Source organism: Gossypium raimondii, chromosome 9, assembly GCF_025698545.1.
Source record: "Gossypium raimondii isolate GPD5lz chromosome 9, ASM2569854v1, whole genome shotgun sequence".
In the NCBI taxonomy this organism is placed as follows: Eukaryota; Viridiplantae; Streptophyta; class Magnoliopsida; order Malvales; family Malvaceae; genus Gossypium; species Gossypium raimondii.
Window position 1 is genome coordinate 6,170,599 of NC_068573.1, and position 7,305 is coordinate 6,177,903.

Here is a 7,305-nt window from a genome sequence, read left to right on the forward strand (position 1 = left end):
ACTAAATGTAACATAAGTATATTTATATGCTTTCATTTTAATAATTAATATTTTATTGATTCGATTGTTAAAGTTATTTATATGATTGTATTTATCATATATGTAAATTTTTTACTTGATACGATATCTATGTCATCCGTTCAAAATACTAACAGGTAAAATATTATTTTTAATATATATTTAATAGTTGAAATTATTTTATGTATCTTTCAAAAGCGAGTATTTTATAGGAAACAAATAAATAAATATGTTTAATTTGAGAAAATGTTTGGTACACTACCAGTAGAATTTAAAAATTATAAAGATATAGATTATTAAAATAGTGAAATTACATTTTACTATCATAAAAATATACAATTTAATTTACTTCAAATTTTCTAACTCTGCGACAGCATGAATATGACATCAAATGTGATGACTGACTCTTTAAAATATTAATCAAAAGTTATAAAAGTAAAGTTATAAAAGTGTATGTTTCAAATATATATATATATATAAAATTCAATGAACAAAATATATGCAACTAGTTTTTTTATGCGATACACGAGTTAATTGTATGTATTAATTAATTATTTTTATTATTTTTATTTTAAAAAATTAAAATACAATAATACATATATTTAAGTGTTAATATTTGATACTCGACAGTATGCTTTTTTTATTTCACAAATAATCTTAAAAATTAACACGTGTCTATTTTTAAAATATTAATTTTAATATTTTATTATACTTAATTCTAGTTGAAAATCAATATTTTAGTTAAGTAAAAAAAAGATAGTACAGCTAATATTAAAACCTGGAAAGTAGAAAAGTTGTAAGTGAAAATGAAAGATACATTTAACCTAATGGCTAAAAAGAAGATTGAAAACTTTGCAATCACTTTTAATAGGTAATCATTTATTAAATTTAATGATAATTAATAAACATTAATAGCACCAATGTCGTATGATTTAATTAACAAACATTAAACAAAATCAATCTAAAATATAAGACAATTTTACTAAAAAAAATGAAATTTCAACTCCCCATATTATAATAGTTTATATTAAATCAATTTCCATGATTTTTGCTAGTGTTTCGAATTTCGAATTTCGAGTTAATCGAATCAAATTATTCTAATTATTTGAGTCAACTCGAATAAGAAATTCGAGTTTCGAGTTCGAATCGAGTTAAATTTTACAATTCGAATAACTCGAATAATCCGAATAACAGATTGGTGTAAATACTCTTTTGGTCTCTGTCAAGTTTGAAGATGAGCAAATCGGTCTCTCTCGCTCAACAAAACTTACAAAAAATTCAAAATAAATTTTATAAAAATTCTGAAACTTATATTTTTTTAAAAATTATAAAAATTTCAAAAAATATATAAAGAAAGTTCAAAAATTAAAAATTTTCTAGAATAATAATTTTGGGACCTAAATAAGTTGATTAATTATTCAAGTTTATCATACTAAAGTATTTTTTTATTATTTTGCTTTGATTTTTAAAAAAATATATATGGTTTCAAATTTATATGCTTTAACATGGAATTAATTATATTGTAACAATATTTTAATTTGACATGTTTAATATTTTAATTTAACTTGAACAATTTCACTCAGCTCGATTTGAAAAAAAAATTCAAATCAAGTTAAGATGATAAAATAGGATTCGTTAATTTGATTAACTCGAAATTTTTTTACTCGATCCGATTGAACGCTCACCCTTAAAAGTAACACAATTCCAGCTCATGTCAAATAAATATATGACAAAAACTTTAATCGCCACTCTATTTAAATCAAGATTAATATTGCTGTTCTTAAAAAAGGGAAAGCAAAGTTCGAAATGAGAATCACCTTAATGTGGATTTCATATAAATATAAATTCAACACCTATAATTTAATATTTCTAAATACTATAAAAAAACTATTAATTGTTAAGTTATACTTATTAATAATTTGATAAATAAAATATTTGATAAATTGGAAAAATAAATAGAATTCAATTTAATAACTAAAATAAATATTTGATAAATAAAATTAATTATTAATATTTTTATAAAATACATAGATAGAATTCAAAAATGCGAAGAAAAATTGAACTCAAAATTAAATTGGAAAAACAGAAAAAAAACTATTTTAAAATTGTTCTATAAACCACTGTTTTAAATTGTAAAACAAATTGTTTTACACATGTTTTCTTTTAAATAAATATTAAACATTATCTTAATTGTAAAAGTGTATTAAACTTAAAAAATTGACAATACACGTGGCATTTATTTAGAGCCTCAAATGTCGTTATTTTAAACTACACGACGTCAACATTGTCATTGATCCTAGATCTTGTAATATATAATAAATTAATTTATTTATTAAATACGATGCACGAGTTAATTATACGTATTAATTGAATTGCACTTAATTATTTTTATGAATCTATTTAATTTTTATAATGATTCACTAATAATTTAATTACGAAATTAAACTATGTTGATGAGAATCGATGTAGAACTAATTGTAATTAAATCATATATTTATAATGGTTTAGAACTTTTTACTTGATTTTTATCAAATAAGTCACATTTCTTCTTTAATCTTGTTGAGATTTGACAACAAAAAACAATTTGGTTCTTTCTTAATCATGTTGTTTTCTATTTGTTTAAAATGTCATTTTTCGAATCCAAGAAAACTCATCATAATTATTTATTCTTCTTGACTTAAAAAAGCAATTTTCTCCATTATAAAATTGAAGAAAAAAGAGAGAAAAAAAAACACACGAGTCAATGGACGAAGTTGTCGTTAGAATTAAAGAGAAAAAAGAAAAAGGGAAAAAATAAACTAAAAATTTACCCAGCCCCACACGCCCAGAAGTCGCAAAAACTTAAATGCAGAGTAGTAAATAGCACACCTACACCGATCGTACATCTCGTACCTATAATAAAACGAAAATTTGATGTATCGGCAGAAAATGATGTGGTAAATTTTAATAATATGTAAATTTTAAAAGTTATTTATGATTTTAGGTTTTTTTAACATTTAGAGAAATAAATCAATCTTACATAAAGAAACAGAAAACATATATTGTAAAATGTGTTTTCAGCTGACGTTGCAAGAAAGTAGGATATGTTTTTTTTAACACATTAATTTTTTTTTTTTGTAACGAAGTAGTACCGTGAAGGAAGGGTGAAAAGAACCCCCGTCGAGGAGTGAAATAGAATATTAAACCGTAAGCTCCCAAGCAGTGGGAGGAGCCCAGGGCTCTGCCCGCGTGCCTGTTGAAGAATGAGCCGACGACTCATAGGTAGTGGCTTGGTTAAGGGAATCCGTCGGAGCCGTTGCGAAAGTGAGTCTTCATAGGGCAATTGTCACTGCTTATGGACCTGAACCTGGGTGATCTATCCATGACCAGGATGAAGCTTGGGTGAAACTAAGTGAAGGTCCGAATCAACTAATGTTGAATAATCAGCGGATGAGTTGTGGTTAAGGGTGAAATGCCACTCGAACCCAGAGCTAGCTGGTTCTCCTCGAAATGCGTTGAGGCGTAGCAGTTGACTAGACATCTACGGGTAAAAGCACTGTTTCAGTGCGGGCCGTGAGAGTGGTACCAAATCGAGGTAAACTCTGAATACTAGATATGACCTCAAAATAACAGGGTCGAGGTCGGCCAGTGAGACAATGGGGGATAAGCTTCATCATGAGAGATGGTTAAATGTTAGTAGTTTTTATCTTTAGAATCCGAATTTGATTCCTCTTCTACCCACATATGTATTTTTTATTCCATATTTTTTTAAACTTTTTTTAATTTTTAATTAATTATTTTAATTTGTTAATTTTTTTGGTTAGATAGTTAAATAATAGTGATTTCATCATTGAGTTCCAAGTTCAATTCCTCTTCTAAGCAGATTTGTATTTTTTATTCTATATTGTTTCAAGCCTTCTTTTATTTTTAATTAATAAATATATTGTTTTCAAGTTTTTATTTTAATTCATCTTTTAATTAATAAATATTTTATTTATAAAATCAAATAATTATTAAAAATATCATTACTTTTAGTAAATATAATTTTTATATGTGTAATATTTATTTTTCAATCCATATCATGAGCGTAGTAAATTTTAGTATTATATATTTTTGTATGCGTATTTCAAGTATTTCACATATAAAAATATTTAAAATATCATACCCACAATGTAGATGAAAAATAATGATATTTGAAATATTTTACATAAAAAATAATTATTTCATTTTATAATATTAGAAATCACCATACCCACAATATACATGGAGAAAATAAATATTTGACATATAAATATTATATATAAAGAAAAATATATCAAAAAATTAGTTGATGTTTTTAAAAAATAAAATATATTTAACATAATGATAAATATATAAAAATATATTTTTATTATATAATTATTAATTTATTTATATATATAAAACAACTCAGCTATATCAGACCGGAGTTGTTCGGTTACCGACCCACAGCTCCCAGATCTAGAATGGGGTCCAGCGACCCTATCCTCAACATAGCTTGGGACAGCGCATCGTCCCTAGCCAAACGGCTTTGAAACTCCGTCTCAGTAGAAGGCAAAACCGGTGTCTCACTCGTATCTAAATTTGGCATACTGCCCAGAGAGGAAGACTTAGCTCAAGCCCCCTACAGCCTCTACCACAGCCACGAATACCACGTCCGCGAATTCCACGAGTGCTCATTGTATAATTTGAATTTTATCTACATTATAAAATTTTATCTATCAGTTCTAGTATTTATTAGCAAATATTTTATGCATAAATTATCAGAAGTTTAGAGATGTTTTCACAAGTTTCAGTATCTAACTATTTCAGAAAGTACTAACTACAATGTTTTCAGAGTTTTCTAGCTAAGTTCAGAAATACTTACAGGATCGACGCCAGAGACTCGGTGTACCACATACTTCTTCAAATTATTCAAATTATTTGAAAACCAATTCTTTTTTAAATATAATTTTGGAACCCAAAATCCACAGCTGAGTTTTGTAATCTGACTCTGATACCACTAAATGTAACGTCTCAAACCCAGCCTAGACGCTATGGTCGAATTCGGATATGTCACAAAGAATGGGTTTTAAAAACAGAGTCGTTACGTAAAATCAATTCAACTTAATAACTCATATTCGTTTATATTCATTGTCGAAAACATTAATTAATTGGTTTATTTGTAAAAGCACTAGTTACAGCGGAAGTCTAACGAAATCATTATATTTTTAAAAGTCCAGTTCACATTTTCAGAAAATCCTTGTTTGAGTAAAACTGTCGTTTTCCTAAAACATTTTGTCAGACCATGCAAATAAGCAAGCAAACAAAACCAAAACCAACAGTTAAAAACCATACAGTCCAAAGAGTCCCAGAATTTACAAACTCTCAAATAAAACTGGAATTAAAAATAAAAACTATAAATTTACTAAGTAGAATAGTTCTCGATCAAGTGGTCACCGCTGAGCCTCTGCTGTACCGCTGAGCCTAGAGAAAATTTTAGAATTTTAGACCCACATGCCCGTGTGGGCCCACACGCCCAGATTGGCCTTACCCGTGTGGCCCACACGGCCTAGACCAAAACCCATACGCGTAATTTGGCCTAGCCAGTGTGGCCCACACGGCCACACTCACACCACCACACGGCTATGTCTTGCACATGGCTGCACTTTCGTCAGACACACGGCTGTGTCTCGTACACGGCAGGTCACAGACCCATGTGGCGTCGACAGTGAGTACTTTTAGCCTTCACCAAAACTCAGTTTTTTGAATTTTGGGAACACACCTGTTACGGTTTTGATGCAAAATCACTCCCGAGTCACACAGCACCTGAAATTAACCAATAAACCATCGAATTAGTCACTTAAATCGACACTAAAACGAACTACATCCAAAATAACAACATTTTAATCCACCAAAGTTCTTACCTTCGAACGAGTAACAGAGATTTCGCACAATTAAAGCACTGATTGGAAACCCTCAGCCCCTTGATATTCTCCTAAACACCAAACGTACTCTATTAACCAAAGATTCACTAACAACAACAGTAATCGCACCTACCAAACTTACCAGAAACGTACACTGAGTACCGAAATAGCGAGATATGAAAATTCAATAACATATATTAAAATAACACAAAATCACCGGCAAATAAAGGGAGGAGAAAACGGTAGAAAGCAAAAAGAAAAGAAATTAACTTCAGATTCTTTTTGGGGATTTTAGAAGGGAGAGGAATTTTTTTGAAAAAAAAATAAAATTAAAGATAATCATGAATCCATTAAATTCCTCCCCACTATCCCACTAACAACAACTTTCTCAGAATCCCAAAACATTCATGCTAATGTAAGGATTTGAACACAGGACCCCCAACACACTAACTCCCTTACCACTCGAACCAACAGGATCATTCTAAGATTAATTTATAGGTAATTTAATATAAGCCCACTCCACAAGGGTAAGGCTTGGATAAAAAATAACAAAATATGCCAAAAGTGGGATTTGAACCCAATACCTCATACACACACCCAAAACACTAAGGGTCTGTTTGATTGAAGGAATTAATTTTCCGGAAAATCATTTCCAACTTTTCCAGCGTTTGATTGGCGGAAAACATTTTCCATTTGGAAAATGAACTCCAAAACAAGGGAAAATGGGTTACATTTTAGGGAAAATGTCTTACCCTTTCAATTTCCATAAGACATTTTCCGTGCTCTCCTCTCTATCGCCTCCTTCATTCCTTCCTTCATTTCCGGTAGAAAATTGCTTCTATTTATCGATTTTCCAGTAACTTGTTTTTTTAATTATTCAATACTTGTTTTTTTAACACAATTACAAATAATTTATTTGATATTAATTTTTTTCCAATTTATAACGATTAATATTGTGGCTTAATAATTGAGTATTATTATAAATAAATCATTGCAATATATGTAAAAATAATTTAAAATATAAAAATTTATTAATATATATCAATATATGTAAAAACAATTTTTTTGAAAAATATTTCCAGGAAATCTGCCAAACAGCAGAAAATATTTTACACAGATTCAATCAAACACCAGAAAATATTTTCCAGTAAATCATTTTACAGAAAATTAAAACATTTTCCCGAAATTATTTTACGGAAAATATTTTACTGGCAATCAAACAGACCCTAAGCCACTAAAGCAAATACATATTTATCAGATATTTACAGAAATAGAAATAAATTTAACAGGGCGTTAGAGAAAAAACTGCAAATATCAATCCACGTGACGGTGCGCGAATGGCTGGCGTTGTCATGTTAGTAAAAAAAGTAATGACATTAAGCTC